The sequence below is a fragment of the Cyprinus carpio genome, chromosome A24 (assembly GCF_018340385.1).
Source record: "Cyprinus carpio isolate SPL01 chromosome A24, ASM1834038v1, whole genome shotgun sequence".
In the NCBI taxonomy this organism is placed as follows: domain Eukaryota; kingdom Metazoa; phylum Chordata; class Actinopteri; order Cypriniformes; family Cyprinidae; genus Cyprinus; species Cyprinus carpio.
In genome coordinates this window covers 7,188,676-7,212,115 of record NC_056595.1, presented here as the reverse complement: position 1 = coordinate 7,212,115, position 23,440 = coordinate 7,188,676, and the positions used below count along the sequence as shown (strand labels likewise).

Here is a 23,440-nt window from a genome sequence, read left to right as displayed (position 1 = left end):
CAAAATCACTTGACATCACCCAACGTTCCTCTGGAGGCAAAACGTCCTTTAGGCTTCGGCTATGGCTCTAGGGTTGTTGTGAAGGTAGGGGCGGAGCATAGAGACTATGCCGTTTCTCGTTTGTTACTCTAGAGTAGACCAATTCACTTTATTGAGGCATACTGCCCCCATCTGGTGGGCTGACAGCACAAACCACTGCTGCTGAGGGACACTAAACACCAAAAATCAACAAAGCCTATTGCGTGTATTTGAACGAAGAACTGTTCAGCTGGGCTGACAGCACAAACCACTGCTGCTGAGGGACACTAAACACCGTCCAGCCGCTCTTGACACTCGCGGTAGCACGGTCTCGTGTTGTTTGCACCAGTGCGCCAATTTTGTTTCATCACTAATTGATGGATGTCTAAAATATAAAAGTAAGGAGAAGTCTAAAACAGGCGGGAGGCCCAGCCCGTGTCTGAACTATGACGTGAAATTTATCCCGAAGCCCGGCTCGAGGGGCGTAAAAAAGTTGGGGTCCGTCGGGCTCGGGCTGAAATGCAGGGCTCTAGTGTCTGTTGTTGAACCACAGGGAGACTTTTTTACCTCAAACGGGGCACTTTAAGTTTGCTTGTGCATTTACAGCCTTTTGTGCAATTGTATGTTGTAATATTGTGTTTATTTTATGCATATAGGTCTGATTTAGTGCATATAGAATGTAGGGCCCTATGATTTCCAGAATCGCAGAATCCAGTCATAAAAATGGAATTCAAAGTTTAATGCGGAATGTCACAGAATTTGTCAAATTTTGAATAAATTAATCAAAAGTAGGTCATTACACTTAAATCACATTGCGAAATGGACAAGTATCTGTAAATATTAAGCCACAAGTCGATTTAAATATGAATCCTGCATGTTGTGCATGTCCCTGTTAATGAATGGCACAGACGTGCGGTTTCATTTACTACACGCATATTGAAGCGCACGTGACGCTCGTCTGCCGTCTCACTAAATGAGGTAAACACATGAACAATATCTCCAGAACTGCTCTGAGAGTCTCTTCTTGAGCATTTGACCGTTTGATTTCGGTAAAACTACCGTCATATCACATACAGAGAACTGTAAAGGTATTCACAGCAACCCATCAAAATAAAAGTCTGGTTTGATTTGAAGACGTTGTGCCTATTACTGTTTTTCAGTAGAATATACATTCCATTATTTGACTGATCTGGGCATTAAGCTTTTAAGGACAGTTCACATCTTTAAATGAAAGGAATGGCATCCAGCTCAACGATCGTTTTATTTAAATTGACACTGAAACTAAAATTTCCCTAACCAAGCTACTACTGTTAGCTCACATTGAATTGTTTTTCAAATACGTCACCACGTATGAAAAAGTAGATTGTAGATGTCTTTAATATTGTCAGATCGCCCACCCCTAAGCCCAGCAGACAGGCCTCTACACTTTTTCTGAACAAATATCATCAATATCATAGAGGTGGTGTAAAAAATATATTTACATTTGAATGATTCTTTCTTGTATTAATTCAAATCAATTCACAGATGGTAAAAATCTATTTTCTAAATATTTTTTTATCACGCTGCCTGAACAAAAGAGGTGCAAGTCAACTGCAAGGGCAGTGAAGCACCCAGACAATTTAGAGAGCGCACACAAGTGCAGCAGTAAAGTATCTGAAAGCAATGGAGGAGAAAAAAAACAAATAAATGAGAGTGAGAGTATCGCAATACACAGTCTTTGTAAAGCAAAGGTGAAGTATGTTGGAAACATTTTAGCAATCTAGATTCAAATGTATTAATTAGGTTTGCTACACCATATAGTAATAGGGGCCATTCACGTTGCGTTTTTTGCACGCTCAAGTTTGTTATTTCAAATGTAGACATGTGGCAAGTGCGCTCATGATAGAAGCGACACGGTCGTGATGCTCATGTGCTGTGACACGCTCATTTTTTTGCGCTACTACACAGCTAGACAACAAGCAGCAACCAATCAGCTTCACCCTTTCTGTAACAAAGCTCAGACAAGATGGAGGAACAGCTGATCATAGCTGTACATGGGTATCCATTGTTAAATAAATTAAATACAATTTTTGCTCCACAGGAGCACAAGATCCTGAGCACTTTGGAAAGGAGAAAATGGCGCAGCTGGCGTTTTCCACGTGTATTTAGACATGACATGTGAACAGCCCCCCCATACCCCCCCACCCCCACCCAATCCCTGCCAGGCTTAGAGGGCTGTCAATTGACTAAAATGTTTAATTAGGTAATTACATTAAAGTGAAAGTGAAAAGTGAAATCTAAATTTACTCTAAATTTGTGCTCTGCATTTAACCCATACCCCCCCCCCCCCCACCCAATCCCTGCCAGTACCAAGACTCAAACCCACGACCTTTGGGTTACAAGTCCGACTCTCTAACCATCAGGCCACAACTGCCCCACCATGATGTGGTGACATCAAATTAAACTTGTCGATAAAAATACCCTCAAAAGTTAGTTCAAAGCCAATATTGTGAAATTATATATAACAATAAGCTTTAGAAAGAAATATTTGATTTGATTCAACATACTATTTATTATATATTTAGGGTACAATGACCTAACATAAACTATGAAACATAAAAGATGATGAAACATCTAAATATGTTTTGTTCATACACCAAAACAGCTTGGTTACCAACAGTCTTCAAAATACCTTCTTTTTTGTTCCACAAAAGAAAGTAAGTCATACAGGTTTGAAATGACATGAGGATAAATGATGTCAGAATTTTCTTTTTAGGGTGAACTGTCTTTATTGATTGATTGATTGATTGATTGATTGATTGAAATGAGCGTGTTTTCTAACCTGTTAGCCAGCACCCCCCATTGTAGGACTCACAGCTGAAAATGCCCTACGTAACTTAAAATTGCAACAGTTCCTTACTTCAGTGAGCTACACACTCAATTTTGGTGTCTTTGGAAAGAAGACCCTTTGGTCTTTACTTTTCATCATCCAGAGTTGATAATACTCAAAAAGATTAAAAGTTATAGACACTGAAGTGCCTTGAAAAAAAAACTGTACCACACTGATTTTGTTTTTTTGTTTTTTTTTTCATATAAAAATACATGAAATCAGTCCTGGAGCAATCTAGAAAAGTAATAGGTTGGAAGTCACATGTCTCATGAGTTTCTATTTCAAATCTAAAGATACCATGAAAAATGAGGAAAAATATTTACCAAATGTATTGAAGGGTTCTGCAAACTATTTTAGTCATTAAACATACCAATGCAAAGTTTTTCAATTATAAAACAACAGACAGAATCTTAGACATCGTATAAGTGATTTATTTGAGCACTAGAAAAATACAATAAGAATAATTTGAGTAATGAAAATAAATAAAAAATAATTAAATATGTATGCCAGTTACAGTACATCCTGAGATTGCTAGAAATACAGCATTTACACTGATAGATGCTCATATAGTCAATTATCACGTGCTGACGTGCTGATGTCCAGTTATAGGTCAATAATCACACTCTATTCATATAGAATAGGGCTGGGCGATATATCGAATGATATGATCATGCGTATCTATTCAGTAAAGAATCATCTTCGATAATGAACGCGATTTGCGTACCTTGTCAGTGAACTAAAACAGTCTAATAAATGCCGCTCCATTTGAAAGCAGGTGATGGCGATGATGCGCCGTAAGGTCAATAATCACACTCTTATTCATATAGAAGACGTTCAATTTTGTCTCGTTTCATTTAATCACGTGCTAAGGTCAATAATCACACTCTATTCATATAGAAGACGTTCAATTTTGTCTCGTTTCATTTAATCACGTGCAAACAAAGACAGTTCAGTGCGTCGAAAGTACATTCAACATCAGTATATTATATCAGTTAACATCAGTCAGTCAAACATCATAATATGATAATCAAGTATTATTTAATGATAGAACTTTAGTAATTAGAATTAAATCTTGATAACCATGTATGAAAGCATCTGGATTCATGAATATTAATCAGGTTGTGTGCGTTTGCTTGAAGTGATTTGCTGAAATCAAAACAGGAACAACAACAAATGAGAACCACACAATTACATTACCACCTCCTAATTACTTAAAACCACTCACTTAAAAAAAGCCAAAAAATAAAAAAATGAAAAATTCCAAAGGAATGCTGTTATTTTGACAGTAAATTACAACAAAGAATAGCATTTACATGTAGCGTGTCAATTCTCTCTCTCTCTCTCTCTCTCTCTCTCTCTCTGTGTGTGAGACAAAGTGACGGCGAGTTGTGCACCTTCACACTAGAGTTTACGGTACGTCAAATACAGATGCGCTGTGCATCCATTCAGATGAACTGAAAAATATCACAAATCAGTTGACGGAGAGTGAAACTCTGAAGTGCTTGGAGTGTTCGGCAAGTAAAAATATAAACTCACAAAAATCATACAAATCACACAACTCAAAAAAAAACAAAAAAAAATACTAACAATTTACTAACATTATAAATAAATACACACAAATTACTCGTAATGTAGAGGGCTGATTATGTAAAACTTATCATACAAATAATACATATACATAAATATATAAACAAACACCTATTGTAGTTCTGATGCTTCTTTCAGGGTACACATTTCACACTCAAAAAGTACATACATGCATACATACATACATATATACACACACACAATACATACATACATACATACATACATATATACACACACACACTTACACACACATATGTATATATATATATATTCTCTATTCTATGTATAATCATTTACGAACTGAATAAGGGCGATTGGCCAATTAGAATTCAATAACAACAAGTTGTGCAGAAGCTCATACACGTTTTCATCTTTTAATTAGGTTATGTCACTGACTTTCTTAAAAAAAAAAAAAAAAAAAAAAAAAAAACGTCTTGACAGTCCAAAACATTTTACTGCGTGATAAAGCCTATTGAAATGCAGTTAGAATGTCCCTATACTTTAAGATTAAAAGAAAAAAAATCTTTATTTTTTTATTTTTTTATATTTCTATGATACATTATGTAATATCACATAAGCAAGGGTGCTGTTTTCCTGATTCTCCCTGATTCTGAAGGGTTACTCCACCAGATACAGAACGTACGCCACCTGCGTACAGCTCAGAATTGCCAAAATGCCAAAATTAAGTTCATCAATGATTCAATTATTTATTCATAAAGACATTCACTTGATTTGATTCCAATTTTATCAGCCTATTTGAACGAATTGTTTTATTGAAGGATTCAATGAATCATTTATTATAACAGGCACTTGCCGCCACCTACTGGTTTTTTCAAGTGTTATATATCAATGACAGTCCTAAACCAGCACAAAATGACACTTGGTTAAATATAGTTTAATTATCATTATCTACATAACTGCATTTATTGACTGCATCATGCAGTGAGTTGTTACCTTGTATCTAGTGTTGTCATGGTACCAAAATTTTTCATCGGTTCTCGGTTCCCCAATTTCAGTACCAAAGCAAAACACAAAAACATGCTAATTGAACAACATTATTTTTATTAATAAAGTTAAACAAAAATTAAATGTACAAAACCAATGCCATTCTTTATACTTATTTAAAAGTTTTTCCACAAGTAATAAAAGTATGAAAAAAGTAAACAAGTTTCACCCAAAAGTTTAGTCATAGTTCTGCTGCCACTGAAAAACATCTGTAAACTATTGTCTGTTTTAGGGTTAGCTGGTGTGTTTCAGGATCTTTCTCAGACTGCAGCCGTACAAGGAAAATATAATATACTTGACAGCTTTAGACTTTGGGATTACAGTGAAGTACCAAAACATCTATGTGGTTGAATTTCTAAAAACATGTGCAGGTTATCACACATGTGTACACCAACATGAAACAAAATCTGTCCTCTATAATGTACTAGGCCAAAAGCTGATTTCGGCCAAGCACCACTTACCTAGCCTTTTTACAGGAAAGTAGGGGTGTAATGATATTCAAATCAAACCGAAAAACTAAGATACACTTCCCACGATAACGTGGCATACCGCAATATTCGGGGTGTACCGCAATACTATCTTGGCCAGCCCGCCCCCTGCTAAGACACATCAAACACATACGGTCATGATCACTTTGAAAAGGAAGGCACCATTAAGGGCAACATGTGCAGAACAAATCTGTCATTATAGGCTAAATAAAATTATAATGAAACCATGACTGTAAAAGAATAAGCCTTGTTTCAGAGCGTTGTTATGGAAAAGAATACATCCACAAAGGCCAATTCTGATTTGTTGCCTATATCTGATTTTTTGGCTGTCCGTTTACACGTTCTTTCAATTGTGACCCATATCTGATTCATGTGTTTTCACTTGCTATGCCATCTGAAACATTGCACATGCGTTGTTGTCATTTACCGGCTCCACATGTGTTTCCTCCTGAGAATAATGTGACCTGTGCTGACAAAACAATGAGCAATTAAAAAAAGGACATTCTCCATTAAAAGACCTTCAAAATTATTTATGATTTGTCGGAATTGGACAAAAAACGACTGAGCCACACCTGTTTGAAGTCGATAGAGTGAAGTCCTCCATCTTTTCTTATTATTAATTACTATATTTATAATCAGTTTTTTATTTCATCTTTTATAATATTAAATAATAAAAAAAACAAAAAAAACAAAAAAAAAAAAAAAAAAAAAAAAAAAACCGGTAGAACAAATAGCCTAGAAAGAAAAAAAAAATCAATTAAGTTAATAATTTTATATCTAAACTAAAGCATTCATGTACAAAAAACAAATAATCGAATGTAAAAAATAACTTAAGTGGGTTCATTACAAATAAATTGATTATTCAAACTACAAAAGCAGTTCAATGAAGTGCAGCGAGTTGTTCCCTCTTTTCTTTTATTGGTAGATTAACATTATGATACATGACATCCTATACTGAAATGCACGGATCTAATATAATGTTACATATCACATGTTTTTCCCCAACAGTTCCCCAAGCGTTCACTTAAGACAGAACAGATTATGTTTGCGTGAATACTGAAATACTGTAATTCTGTATATGTGTGTATTTATCAGGATCGCGCGCCGTTATATGCACGCACTTCGGATGACTGTCAGTGCGAGAAGCGAGCGGAGAAAAGGTAGCTAATGTTAATCCTCTCAGAAAATGTACAAATAAAGATAATTTTAGATGTCAAATTGCTACCTGGAGCATTTTTAGCTCAAAATAGCCTGTGTGAATTTACACTCATTTTGCCAGCATGGGTCACATAAGACGTCAGCAAAGCCTCAGAAAATCCGATCTGCCTGTTTACATGACAGTCGCATTTTCACATATCTGATTTGTATCCGATTTATTTCCACATATGAATGAGGCCTGAAACCAATCTCGAAATATCCAAATGCATGCGTTTTTTTCCTGTTTACACTGTCATAAAACAGATCCGATCTGTGTCACATATGAGCAAAAAATCGGAATTGGGTCACATTTAACTGGCAGTGTAAACGAGGCCTTTATATCTTCATGCCTAGCACAGTCAAGTTCACTTCTGCAGCCACTCTGTGTAAGTTGCAGTAGTTTGTTATATTGTGTATATATTATTTATCTCATATAAGATGCATTTGGTTGAGCTATACTTTTTTAACAGCCTACTATGGTGATTACCACTTCAGTGTGCAGTGTGTGCAGCACAAACAACAATGCAGAATATTAATAACTATGACTGGGATTGACATATACATAACATTATAATGAGAACACTTATAATAAAATGCTTTTAGGGTTTTTAGAGTTTAGTTGCCATGTTTCTGCATGTTGTTCCATGAAGAATGCATTCAAAACAGTAGTTACACATTCAGAGTAGCACAGACACATTCACTTGTGCATTTGGCTCATTCCGTGCATATATAAGTTTTAATATTAATGTTATGTAGTATAATTAACGAAGTGTATACTATATGAGATAAATCTGATGAGTTAATCCCCGCTGAATAAAAACCCGCTTTCAAAGTACTTCATTGTATTGGTGATCTTCAGCGTGCAGCTCAAAACAGAAATGCAGAACATTAATAAATATGACTAGGAATGTCATATACATAATGTTATAATGAGAGCACTACTATAAAAAAATGTTGTGAATTCTTAGGGTTTAGCTGACGTTTTCAGTGTGTTGTAACTAGTGTTGTTTTTGGCGGCCTGTTTTAATTTTAGTCTTAGTCTAGTCTTTGTGTGAAGCTATCATTTTAGTTTTTATTAGTTTTAGTCACATACTCTTTTTAGTCTAGTCTAGTTTTAGTCGACGAAAACTGATGACATTTTAGTCTAGTTTTAGTCAATGAAAATGGTATTTTAGTCTCTTTTTAGTAATGCAATTGTATTTAACCCAGTCAATATAGTACAAGTACCTAGAAGTATAGATGAAACCAAAATTTTCTTTTAGCCAAACCCATTTCAAACAAGGTTATCTTATTATATTTTTGTTACCTTATAGACTCAAGAATACATCCATTCCAGACACGTAAGACTCTCTGATTTGAATTTACATTTATTTTACCAACCGAACATGTTAGAAGTACACACACATAAATTTAAATAAAATAAATAAAAACAATAAAAAAAAAAATAATAATAATAATAATTTGCAAATTTTTCTCCCAAAGATGAACCTCGGCTGGCCGGCCATCAGCCCCTTTCTCTGTGTCAAGGCTGATTTATACTCGACGCATCCTCAAGTTCGCTTGGGTCATCGCAGTGTTGCTGGATGTTCGCTTTGAGTGCGCGTTAACTATTCGCGTGGCGAAGTGCACAGCATTTTTTGTAACTTTCCGCATAGCTCCGCATCCAAACATGCACGAGTTCAGGGCAATTCTAGCCGAACATGCACGTCTGTGTCGGCTTTTGTATGAAACAGAAGCAGTTTAATGTGAAGTTCAAACTCCATCAGGTGCTTTTTGACGGAAAACACTTTTTTTTGAAAAAAAAAAAAAAAAAAGGTTCGTTGATGACGATATTTAGTCATAATTTCGTTGACGAAAGCAACACTAGTTGTAACAAAAAGTGTGTCCGCAGAAGAAGTTACACATTCTGACTACACAACTTAGTTCAAGTTCACTTGTGCTTGATATAGTGTAAAATAATCAGGGCCTGAATTTCGCTGCGGGATTGTGGGCATTGTGCATAATTCTACACATTCCTGCAGGTTTCTCGATTATAAAGTGGGAAATTCCTACAAACATTAATGCACTATAGCATGTAGTTTGAATCCAAACAGATTGTCAGAGCAGATCATTCATTTTATAACTGTGAGAAGGAATTTCACAAACAGAGTGAATGGGATTGAGTGGTACCAGGTCTTCTCCCAATCTCTCAAAATGCACAAATAGCTTCACATCCATAATATCCATGCTGAGTTTGCTCTGCAAGCAAGCTGCACGCTGCCCGACCGATATATCGTTTAGCTGATATTATCGGCCGATATGAACCTGTCGCCGATATATCGGTATCAGCGAATATGCTGCTGATATGAAATTTTTCCCTTTTTTTTTTACAGAAAATATACTGCAGATTAAATGCTTCTGAATGGTGTAATTACTTAGTTTGTCTGCACTCCATTGTTTGCTACTGGCGACCCAGGTCAGGGTAGTGTAGAGATGCATGGATGAGCTCAAACTTCACCCAAGTCCGCCGATTCAGATTTTCCGCCCGCGACCCACCACATATATTTGATCATCACATTACAATGATTCTAATTCTTAGTTTTGCATGATGATATGATGAATGGATTAGGGATGCACTGAATGTTCAGCAAACAAAATTATTTGGTCAAAAATTGCACAAAAAAAAATCTCTTTCGGTGTAACAATTCCCCACAAAGCGTGGGAGCTGCACAAATAAAACAAGAGGAGGACGAATGAGGGTATCAAGGAGATCGCACAAGCCAAAAATCAATAGCCAAGCAAAGTGTATTATACCTACAATATTAACAGCAAGTACACCCAGAACAAAATAATACAATTCTTCAGTGAGTGAGTGAGTGTGTGTGTGTGTGTGTGTGTGTGTGTGTGTGTGTGTGTGTGTGTGTGTGTGTGTGTGTGTGTGTAAAGTCTCTCAATGTCCCAGCTGTGTCATATATACAAAAAAGGATTGAAAAAAAGAGTTCAGATCAGTCTCACCAGTAATGTCTTTATAGTCCGGAAGCTCTAATCCACCCAGTGCGGGCGATTTAAATGATCTTCACGGCAAGTATTACACAAAAAAAAAGAAAAACAAGGAAAATAAAATATTAATACTCCACAAGAAGATGTCCCAATAGCCCATAGGGAAAAACACAGCCCAGGCGTTAGATAAACCTATTCTTCCGGCCGTGGGAAAGGAGAAAGAGACTTGTGAGCGACGCCGCTCTCGAACCCGGCATGCCGGTCTCTCATAACGAAAAACAAACGCTACTCACTTCCCGCTTGGATGACGACACATCCCGTGACAACGGGGCGCGAGTTGAATCTCGTAATACTAGAGTTCTGGGTCAATCACAGCAATACCACGGGGAGAAAACAATACACAGGGAGAAAGCAAAAAACATATAACTGGCAGAACATTTCTATTGGTAACTGAAGCTATAAATAAACTTCTCCTTATGTGGCAGTGCTACATCGGTGTTCAGCCGAATAAGTGAAAAGGCCAAATAATATTTACTGAACAATGACTAACACAATCAAATAGAGGCGTGCACTAATGCAGCAAACATGTCGGATTTTAATTGCGAAATTATGGTTAAATTTCAATTGCGAAATTTAACCATAATAGAGTATGTTTATCATTTGTTCGTATTTACACAGGCAAGCAAATTTTAAACAATTCCAGAGAGAAAAGGTGAAAGGGATATCGATTCATTACTCACGCGCTGTTCAGCGCACAGCCGCACACGCATGAAGCGTGCACACATGTTTCAGACGGTGCGCGAACACTGAACTGAATCCTCTCAACAGACACATACACATAAAATTATGACAAAATACCCATCTCAACAATCATTTAGGTAAACGCAGTCAGTTATGTCTCAAGTGAATGAAAACAGCTGAGAAAGAAATCGGATGTAATGAGTATCATTATATCGGATCCGTGCATCAGGTCTTAAAGTGACAGCGGCCTATAAATACTGCTGCTGTCATTAATGATCATCAAACAACAAAAAAGCTGTGCTAAAAATCTATATTTAATTTATACAGAGAAAACTCTGCTGTGTTTTTTTCCCTAAGTATTACATTTCTGTATTTGAATACAACCAGCCTTATTTTATTTGTAACATATTCTGTTGTATTTATCTATGCTTGTAATTTGTGCATTTGTGCATTTTTTATATGTAGCCTATAGTAATGTTGTTCAATTACTTGTTTGCATTATTTAGGCATTATTTAAATTTTTTAAGGCAATAGATTTTTTGGTAACAATTTACAAAGCAACAGTTATAACAATTAAAGTTTAAAACTAACAGAGAGCAATTATTGTTATTATTATTATTATTATTATTATTATAATTATTATTAAGTTAAAAGTAAATCTAGTATTCTTTAGCATTGCTGGTGTCATGGCATGAACCCTACCACCACAGCTAACCACACGGAACCGTGGCTCCAAAACTGTGATATGAAACAAACCATGGCACTGCTGTATCATTACACATATATACTGGAAAGCATCAGTGTTGAAACAGCACACTTAAAATAAAACTGTGGTGGCCATTTAAATATGGTCTAATTTCTCTGTGATAGGTCTTCATTATATAACCTATCAACAGTACAATGTACAAGTGTCAACAGTTCTGGGAATTATGACTTTATAAATGTCTTACACAGCATCAACACAATACACTCCAAATTTTTTTTTTTTCATTAAAACAGTCATGATTAAATACCACACTCTCACAAGTTCACAACTACATCAAGCTCGATCGATGCATCAATGCAAACAGACATTAAAGCAATGCTTACTGGTGGAAATGAGTAAGAGTGACAAATGGTCGTAGAGAACACGAAAAATGTCACTTTCCCCGGGAAAAGCACTGGAACCAGAGAGGGGTGTTTGCTTAATTTGATCTGAACCCCAGTGTCAGTCAACAGTTAGAGGGTAAAACTTTTTATAACAATGCAATGTAGTGGGAACAACAGCCAGTTTTTTAAGAGATTAGCTGTTTCTGATGTAAGCCAATATAATAATCTTTTCCAAAGGCAAGATCCTCGTTATTAGCTGTTCAGTCATAAGTGATGAGAAAATGAAAATTTTGTTTTTCTATATCACCGTATGCTGTATATGCTCTTCTGTGTCATCCACGATACAGAAGAGTATACGGTGATAATGAGAGACACAGAGGAGACCGTTGACAGAGGAATTTTTGAATAAATCCTTATTTTTGTTTTCTTCGCTTACAAAAAGTGTTCCCGTCACTTCATATAACCCAGATTGATGACGACGACTTAAGTACCTTTTATGGACCTTGACACTGTTATTTACTTGGCAGTCTATGGGACAGTCTCAAGCCTCCAGGTTTTCATCCAAAATATCTTAAATTGTGTTCCGAAGACAAACAGAGCTTTTACGGGTTTGGAACGACATGGGGGTAAGTGATTAATGACAAAATTTTCATTTTGGGATGGAGTATCCCTTTAAGAGACACCAGTAGATGTATTGGTATCTGAATAAACTGAATAGCCCTGCTCTAATCTGTTAACATGGATGTGGAAAAAAAATGCACCATAAACGCACTTCAAACAGAGTATGTGTGAAACAGGTGTAACACGATGGCCTGCTCCGTTTACCCAAAACATGCAAAGGACAAGAATCTCTACGAAAAGAAAAAAAAAAAGAATAAAAAAGATAAATCAATAAATCTGTTTGTTGTTGTTTTTTTCTTGTAAGTAAAGGACAAATTAAAAAAAACAAAAAAAACATTGTAAATATGTTTAGTCATTGTAGTAGTAATAACTGCTTGTTTTTGCAAAAAGAGTTTCATGGCCGGTAAAAAAACATTTTTGGGCCGGTAAATTTTATCACGTCACCAGCCATTAGCAGGTGTGCCAAAATGTTAGTTTAAGGCCCTGTGTGTGTGTGTGTGTGTGTGTGTGTGTATATATTTACCTGCATTTAGTTTTAATAATAATAACAATAATAATAATAAAAGGTCGATAGTGTCTAACACCATCAAGCATTAAAAAGGACAATGAAAGTGGTCCATATAAGTGAAAGTGTGAATGGTTAGGTGTTCAATTATTTCTTTAAAGAATATTACTGGTTCAATACATGTCAATCTCAAATGACAGCATTTGTGGTTCATGCATAATATTGATTACCACAAACATTCATTTCATCTTCTCTCTCCTTTTCTTTTAAAAGAAGCAACAATTTAGGTTACAGTAAGGCAGTTACAATGGAAGTAAATGGGGACCATTTCAAAAAGTACAAAGGAAGGAATGAGAAGATTAATTCACGAAAGCTTTTAAATATTTCTTAACATATGTTTATTTGAGCTTTAAATTTGTTTAAAACTGTATTTAACAGTGTTACAGGATTTACACAGTCACATTGTCATGGCAAAAAAAGGTGTAAAATTGGATATAATTTTACACAGAAAAGATGAGAAACTGATCTTTCTACACAAAAATCATTTTAACATTAATGTTGTTTACATCTTTTCTCTACTTCTTAAACAGTAGTTGAAAGTTTACTGACTGGTCCCTCTGATTTCCATTGCGGGTGCCTCAGTGTAACCCTTTTTTCCATTGTTTGTTAGTGAATGATTGATTGGTTGAAAGAAAAGGAGAGACAAGTCCAAAGACATTTTTGTGTTAATGAATATTGTTGATTGAGCTTAGTCAAGTCACCTTTATTTATAAAGTGCTTTTAACAATACAGATTGTGTCAAAGCACTTTACAGTATTAAATAGGGGAAAAAAAGTGTGTCAATAATGCAAAATGACAATGGTAAACACTCAATTTTCTGTTAAAGGCAGTTCATCATTAAATTCAGTGATGTCATCATCCAGCTCAGTTCAGTTTAAATAGTATCTGTGCAAACAAGTCGATGATATCGCTGGATATTAAGTGTCCCCAAATGTCCTTAGCTTATATTGAGCCCAGAAAATTCCTTCATCTCCTGCTTTGATAGGGCCTACAGTGTGGCATCAATTTTTTACAATGATTAAATGCACAACAGAGCCACATGGGACTCTGTTATATATTTGCTGGGAAATGTGTCATGATTTAAGTGTTAATGATATAACCCTCTGTTTCAGTCCATAAATCAGATCCATGAACTAGACAGGTGCAGGGTAGTCTCGCGTAGCCATACCTTCAGACTGAAGGCCTGGAATCCATGGCAGCTTTCATTGGCCAAGGCCATGAGGCTGTTTGACCGACATGTCAAACAACCAATCACAGTTCGTTTCATTCAGCATCACGTTTCGGGGCGTGGAAATGTCACCACAATAACAGACAGGTGTGTAAAACTCTCTGACATATTTTAAAGATTCTATGCTGTGAACTTTACAATTTTTTTTGCATTTAGCAGACGCTTTTATTCAAAGCGACTTACAGTGCATTCAGGCTATACATATTTTTATCAGTATGTGCGTTCCCTAGGAATTGAACCCACAACCTTTTGCACTGCTAACGCAATGCTCTACCACTAAGCCACAGGAACATGGTCAAATATTTCACATACTTTTGAAACTTTAGTGTTTAGTTGATCCTGATAAGCGCTCGTTGTCGAGGTTGTAAGCACGATGCTTTCTTCTTTAGTGAAGGGGTTTGGCCCCACGGCATTTCTGTTTCCAGGCAGATCTTTAAAGAACATGTCACACACGTCTCCCAGAAATCCTGTAGAATTCAACCAATTCGATGATGACTTTGACACTCCTGAAGTGATTACACTTTTGTGTCTCATGCATCAGAAGTTTAGCAAGCAGTAGACTAGTTGCAGGGTGACAAGAGGAGGACAAGACTTCTATAACATGCACCTATCCTAATACAGTCGCAATCAGATTATCGGCTTTATCAATCAGAATTTATGGAGGACTGCAGCAGAGAATGGTCACTACAAATTCCCACATTGAAAATGGAAACCCCCGCTGTGTAAAAACTAATACTCATCAATATTTACACTACCAGTCAAAAATGTGGAAAGATTTATTTTATTTTAATGTTGTTGAAAAAAAAAAGAAGTCTCTTATGCTCACAAGGCTACATTTAATTGATAATGCATTAAAACACCAATATTGTGAAATATTATTACAATCTAAAATAAGTTTTCTCTTTTAATATATACGTTCAAATGCAATGTATTCCCATGATGGCAAAACTGAATTTTCAGCAGACATTACCCCAGTCCTCAATGTCACATTAAATAAACATCCTTTATTATTATTATCAATGCTGAAAAGATTTTTTTGTTTGTTTGTTTGTTTGTTTGTTTTTTTAATAATGATGCACGACCATTCAAATGTTTGGGACAAGTGACTTTTTTAAAAATAAATTAATACTTTTATTTAGCAAGAATTAACTATTATTGATGATCAATAACGAGGAATATTATTAATAACTGAGTACCAAATCAGCAAATTACAATGAATTCTGAAAGATCACGTGTCAGTAAAAACTGGAGAAATGACTGTTAAAAATTTAGCTTTAAGAGGCGTCTTTCAAAAACATAACAAATTTTTATTTAACTATTCCAAACCATGGACCATATTGTATATTAAACAATATATTGTATAATGTATTGTGGTGTATAAAACAAGCCAGCAACATCAAAGCCTTTATATTTTAAATAATACTTTGACTATTTAAGATTGAAAAAAAAAACGACCAGCATAGTTGGATTACACAATAAAGAGCCATAAGAAACAGTGACAGCACTCTTGCCACAGCAAACATGGCTCTAGTGAATTCAGACTTCGTTCCAGGTAACACTGGTAGATTACAGTAAACTGAGCATGCTAGGGCAAATCAATCCTTCACCAGATACTAGTCTCGGTAACTTCTCACTCAAGATAAATGTGACGAAAGAGCAACTTGAAACTCAACAGTACAGGCCCAAGTAAGGGACTGGACATTAAGTAGCCCAAACCAGAGGGCTTCTGGTGTCAATGATCACTGAATGCATGTAACACCAGACAACAACCAGGTACTGCAGGACTTGTTATAAAAACAACATCATGATAACTACACTGGCTGCAAATGTTACTGCAGAAAATGTGATGGTCATTTTTTTTGATTTGGCAGTAACTTTTTAAACACAAAGGTTATTCACAACTTTTGTCCATTTTCCCAAGCAATATTTATATGTGAGCAGATTCTGTAAGGCCACTGTGGTGGATTGTATAGTTGGGCTGTGCACGAGATGGAACTGAACATGGGAAGTGAAGTATACCCGGGCCTTTAGTGGTCAGATGTTGCAGAGCGTGCAAAAATCAAAATTAATTATATGTACTAAAATCAAAATGAATTACATAATTTTAAATAAAATATAAATGTTTTCAATGTTTTTGCAGATGGCCCTCCCGATGTCATCATCCATCGCGACGTTTCACAGTAGACATCGCCCAACCCTACAAGTGGATTGTGATGAATAAGTCAGATCTGAACTCCTCTGGAGAGGCTGCCATTGATGTAACTGAACTCAACCAATTCCCTTGTGTCTCATTAAACCACTTAAAGTGAAAATTGGTCTCCTACTATTAGAAGAATCATTCAGCAGAGCTGCAAAAGCAGCTGAAAGGCCATCTTAAAAATGGAAATAGCTTTCTAAATACTGTGCGCTACATACTGCCTACTATTTTTTGTACTATTTATTATAATAGTTAGTGTCCATATGGCAGCAAGTGGGGTCCAGATATAATCTTAATATATAATATATAAATAAACATAATAATAAAGGCTAGTTTGCATTTGTATTCCTTGTTATTGCTGTTTTGTTTTGTTTTAATGTGTGTTAATTCTGGGTACTAGGTAGTCTGGTCAAATATTGAGTGAAGAAAAGATTACATAATCACACTGGAAATGCAAGGGGCATTCGGTCATAGTTTTGCACCTATTCATGCTATGCCAAAAAGTGCAGTATACAACAATGTAGCCATCTAGGTTTTCATTTCATACAGAAAATATAAATACTGTGCACAGTAAACAGTACGCCATACCAAACATAGCCTTAAAATTGCTTCGGGTGGATGACAAATACAACCTTATTTACAATGCATAGAAATACAAAGCATGAACTGTATGAATGTATAAATAGAAGTGTATATTACAAATGATGTATCTCGTAATATAAATTCTTTAAGTTTTTATCATTTAATTCGTATTAATTTAATAATCTTCCAGTTCACTCACTGTAAATGATTCTATAGTGAGACAAAACTGTTTTTTAAAAATGAAAAAAATACCAAAACATTCTATACAGTCCCTTAACAAATATGAGCTCATAAAAACTATGTTCAACGATTATCCATGAAAAAGAAAATTGTAGTTATGGACGTCGACGTCACTACTGTCAATGCTTGACATGTCATGTCAGCTAAACCTTACAGCTGGAAAAGCATGGCACTTCGTATTAACTTCATTATAACTCTCACAGCTAAGGAAGTGAGAATCCCTAGTTATACAATCAACATATTAAAGCAGCAGGTTAGCCCTGGGGATAAAGTCTAAGTTGAGGGAAACTAGTTGGATTAGTAGCTCTTATCTTGACTCGAGTAAGATGGCTGGACCCATGTGAAAACAAAACAACTTTCTGCCAGCAAAACGTCGGTGTCACACTTACTCTTCTGGACTGAAAACAACAGCATACTAACTTACTTTATAACCCAGATAGATATTTTCTCGTTACTTCCTCGTTGTCATTTAAGGTGCCATACGAAATACATTACTTTCGTTAATTCTGAAGGTTATTGAGTTATCTGTCATTAGTTAAAGAGCTCGATTAAATTAAAGACGTAAAGCCGCGGAATGATATGCGCGCTCTCAGACTTTATAACAATCTGTCATTACAATGTTTCAATGTTACTCTTCACAGTCGCACAGGCTGCAACTATCGCCACTTTCCGATGAAAACCAAAACAACACTTGCATTTCACTTCAAACATCAAAATATCGCACCTTTCATCAAAACATAAACTAAAGCGCCAAACATATAAACAAATGAATACGCTGGAAAGCGTGTGAAATGATGAAGAGTAGCCAGTGCTTACGGAATTGATGCAATTCTCTTTTTTTCCTTTCCAGCTTCCAGCCAACTTAATTCAGAATGTAATCCAAGAAGAAACTTTTCCCAAAGCTCTCATGTGGATTTGGCGTTTGGTACGATATTTCAGGTCGAAACATTCCTCATTTGGGTGAAAGAAGCATAGTTTTCCTCGATTATATGAATTTTAAAGTTGTAGCGTTTACTCCATCATGGTGGCCATGTTTAAGAGAGACCGAAACACTGCCTGTCACTGTAACAGACAAATAGACCCAATTTAACATTTATGACAGTCTTACTGTTTTAAATTGCGCACAACTCGTACAGAACATCGATAAACCGAACATATGGTGTGCGATGTGCTAAAGATAGAGGTTATTTCGTTTTAAAACTACATGGAGATGTTTTTAAAAAGTCTCACTGACCCTGCGGAGCGATACATAGGGACATACTCAAGGTAAAAAGTCTTCTCAGTCGTCAGCGGTGGATGGTAAAACGCGGAAGTTGACTCTGGATATTGAGCTGGATTGAGTCCATGTCGCCTATCGGCATACAAAGGCAGTATTACTTAACTCAGACTCTTTCATCATCTTTCCGCAAATATTTTTAGCTCTTACACTACATTTCTTAAATGCAATTTCTTTAGCATTTTAGAACACCCCACATTACTAAATAACATATAATGTTTGTTTGCTTTTTTAATACAAAGTAAACTTTTTAGTTTCTCTTTGTTAATAGTCTGCATACATTTTTTTTTTTAATTTCCATGACGCAACCACTATTACATTATACGTGTATACACTATTCTGAATACATGAAAGTAAATAAAAGCATACAACAACAAAGTAGTCACACTAAAATATCTATATGTTGAAGAATATTATGGGGAAAGGGGGAAAAAAGACACAAAACATTTACATGATTTTGGATGAGGTAGTAATTATCACAAGCTCACCAATTTCCTATTTAGTTCATTTTATTCATGCTTTACTTATAATTAAACAATATTCCTACAAGCAATGTAGTCAAATTCAAAAAATAAATGCACACTATTCCATCTCAGTTATTTACAACTTTCATTGATAATAGAAAATAAACCAAAGATAAAGGAATAAAACACATAAAAGCAGTGTTTCATAAGTACATGGGTAATTCTGTTTTCTTTCTTTTTTTCTTTTTTTTATAAAAAAGAGGTTCATTAAGGTCAAGGATTCTAGGGAAGATGTCCAAAGCAGTCCAGGTGCAAGAGGAAATGAGCTTCTTGGCCTGAAAGAAGCACCAGTGTCTGAAAGACAGTGTCTCACTGATGCTTTCATCGCTCTGCTTCGAGACGTTTCCTCTTTACCACTCACTGAATAAGCCATGCTGTGTGTGTGTGTGTGTGAGAGCTTGTGCATGGGACTGGATACAAAAGGGTGTCCTCAGTGTTTAACAACAAAATTGATTCTTTTCAATAACAAACACTTCAGGGATTTTTCTTGGCTAACATTTTTTTAAATACATAATCTTTATTGATTACCATTTTCTGCCTCTAATATGCAAATTCTAAAAGTAAAAATAACAATAATAAAAAATTAAATAAACATGTTAACTAAACTACACATCTATTCAAGATCAAGATTATTAAAAATGTATTGCCGCTTATTAGATTTGGGCTATACAATCTAAAAAATATATATTCTTTATTCTACACTGAATAATGAAATTAGGGGTTGAGGCTTAAAATAAACAAACATATGGACTATTGCTAAATATGCGAAGGGTTAGGGCTATTAATTACACTTAGTCAACTTAAGTAAGTGAAAACAAAAATTAGGACCTTTGCTTTTGCACAGTATTAAACACATTACAGAAATATAGCCAGTTCAGTCTGTGCTGAGTAAATGTGCATCTACCTGGCATGACAAAAGCCAATTCAAGCCACTTTAAAGTAGAATAAAGTTCCCCCATCCCCCCAGATGTTCCAATGTAAAAACAACCCATTTTGTGGCCTAATTATTCTTTTTTGTAAGCTGATGAAGTCCTAAAGCTAAATGCAAATTGTGTAGTATTCACTGAGTTCACAGAGAAAAGCACCCCACTGGTTAATGAGAGGATGTACAGGGCTTCAGTTTGATGAGACACTTGTTTTATTATTGGTGTGAAAGTATTATGTGGGTGGTCTTGTTGGGGGGAGGGGGTTCATTTTATGATTTTAAGAAATTACATACTTTAATTCAGTCATCCATTAAATTGATCAAAAAAGGCATTAAAGTACTTTTTTTACATTAAATTATTTGACAACTATAAGATCATTAATTTACTGAGTTTTAAGTTGGTGATTTCCAGTGTTTTGGCGATGTTGAGGTTTTTTTCACACTCTGTCTGACACTGACCCTGTTACCCCAAAGGCTAAAGAGACTAAACATCCTGTTTAGAATATATTCACAGGAGAATTTATACAGAATAGATTTCCGTTTGTTCTTCCTTTCCAGGAGCTTATAAACACCCTTTTTACTGCTGTGATTTACCTCTGAATTTTGGGTGGATGTTTTCAATAGGATTTCAGTGAAAAATAATAATATTTATCCCTTAGTAACAGAAAGTACCCTGTTTTTAAAACATATTGAATTCACTGTTTTCGGACTGTACGTGGTGATTTTGGTGGTTAAATATCACATTTACACCTGACATGTAAATGAAAGAAATGTAATAAAACCAACTTTGCTATATTTCTTAGATTTTGTGAGAATATTCCAAAGTTTGCTTTAAAATACTTCAAAGAAAATTATTGTCCTGATTTATATCTTTAGTCATAAGTCCATTGAATTTCAAATCTTGTTTTTTTTTTTTTTCTTCTTCTTCTATGTCAGTAAGTGCAGTGTGTCATATGATGTTATGGGTCTTGTCTAGCATTGTACATAGCCAATAAAAAATGACAGTTAAAACATATATCATGTTAATAAAGATTTCTATTTTAAATAATTTCAAATAATTCACATTTCTATTTTCATATTTATATTTACATCAATCTGTTCATCGAGAAAAAAAAACCCACACAATTATTGAGCAGCATAACCATTTTCAGCTATTACATAACAGATATAATAATAAGAAGAAATGTTTCTTGAATCAGCATGATTTCTGAAGGATCATGTGACACTGAAAGCTGGAGCAATGGAGCTATAGCATGACAGGAAAAATACATGTTAAAATATATTCAGATAGAAAGCAGTTCTTTCAAATGGTAGATTTACTGTTTTTACTGCATTGTTGTATAAAGTTTTTACTGATCCTTTGAATGATGGTGTATATTATATATTTTATTTATAATATGTATTTTAAAAGCATGTATTTAGGAACACCTCAGCGCCCCCGGATGCTATTCGAATGCCCCCTTACAGAAACACTATAATATATGATGAGGAGCTCTAATAGATCCATGGAGACACTGAACGTAATTTTACAGTAAAACACTGTTAGATGTACAGTTTTTGGAAGTAAAAAGAACAAGTCATCTAACAGTTAACAATGAAAAATTTTTAATTGACTTTCCCAGAATTCCCTGTGTGCCACTTTAAATCTGATGGTTTTTCATTGAAATAACTATGATTCATGTTAACGTGCACCTTTTAGCTCAGCATGTGGAAAAGCTTTTGGAGATAAAGTTTAATTCTTCATGTGTCTTTCTCTTTACCACCGGTGTTATTATGGTAGTTTAGCTACAGAGCTTAGCTAATGCTAATTTATCAGAAAAGGATTTATTGGCTGTTGGATTTATTCTATTTATTTTATTTTATTACAATTTTGTACAATTTAACAGTATTAAACTGTAAAATTGACAGGTTTTGTAAAGTTGTTTATATGTGTGTGTGTGTGTGTGTGTGTGTGTGTATAATAACTTAAGAATTGTGGATTTGTTCAAATCCATAACATTAAGTACCAGTAAACTACTGCACACACTTACGATTAGTACATTAGTGTTAAGTGACTCTACCAAACACCACCAAAATTAAATTGATGTAATTCATAGAATTACATTTCTTAATTAAAGACACACACAGACACACACACACACACACACACAAACAAACACACAGACACACACACACACACACACACACACACACATGTCTGGTTTACTATCCTTGTGGGGACTCTCTGTATTCTAATTGAATATATTTTAAAAATGTGTTACGTCTTGAGACATGTAGTGTGTGTCTTGCTTTGCTGGTTCTCTCGATTTCTTGTTTTCTCTCTCTCGCTCACAGGGTTGGATCCTACCAAAGTGATCTCCAGATCTAATGGGACCAAGGAGCAGTAATAAAAGGATCTGCTGTGCCTGAGGAGGGAGCTCTGCTTAACTTGTGATTTCCTGTTGTTCCATTGTACATGTGCTGTTGTGTGTTTGCTACAGGGTGTTGATGCTCTTAGCTGTCCTGTTGATCTGCCTATTGTGTGCAGTGTGGATTTTGAGTTGATAAGGTGTTGTCAATCTCATTTTCCATTTTGTATATTTTGTAAAGTATTGTAAATACTCTCTTTTCACACTTGGAAGCTGTAGGGGATGAGTGCCATTTTTCTTTTGCAAATATATGTTTTTCATTAGATAGGGAGTTAGGGTAGCATTTTGTATTTTTATTTAGTTTTTCTTTTGTTAGGGAATTTAGTATTCTCTGTTAGGAGCTGACTTGGTGTTTGTTTGTTGTTTTGGCCTTTGCTCACCCCTGAAGTTGTGCTTTTACTCTGTGGTTCTTGCGGCCTTACCCTAGACAGGGTCATAACAAATGGTAAGAATTTTTAGCATCATTACTTCAGTCTTCAGTGTCACATGATCCTTCAGAAATCATTTTAATATGAACAGCATTTAGCCGAATAGAGAGCTTTTCAACATTACAAATGTCTTCACTGTTACTTTTGTTTTAATTCATCCTTGAATATCAATTTAATTAATTTAATATGTTAATTTAATAGCAACCATTTAAGACATTATAAAATAATCTATTCAATCACTGATTATAAGTAAGGGACTTTTAAGTAAATGCTTAATTATTATTCAAATTGGCAATAATGTAATTCTAAAATGGTAAATATAGTGCAGTTAGGATCAGATGTTAATGCCATTCTGTATCGTCTATATGGCGTCGCATAAGCTCTATGGACAGTTTTAAAACAAATAAGTTGGTTGACTCCAATTTCGAGATGTTTCACTCATAACATTGTAAATGCAACAAAAACTCAGG

The 23,440-nt window shown here is 35.1% G+C and overlaps 1 pseudogene; it reads right to left on the bottom strand.

Annotated features, from left to right (window-relative positions):
• LOC109050390 overlaps positions 1–18,644 on the bottom strand; it is a 140,145-nt pseudogene extending 121,501 nt beyond the window's left edge.
• Positions 18,645–23,440: the final 4,796 nt, after the last annotated feature.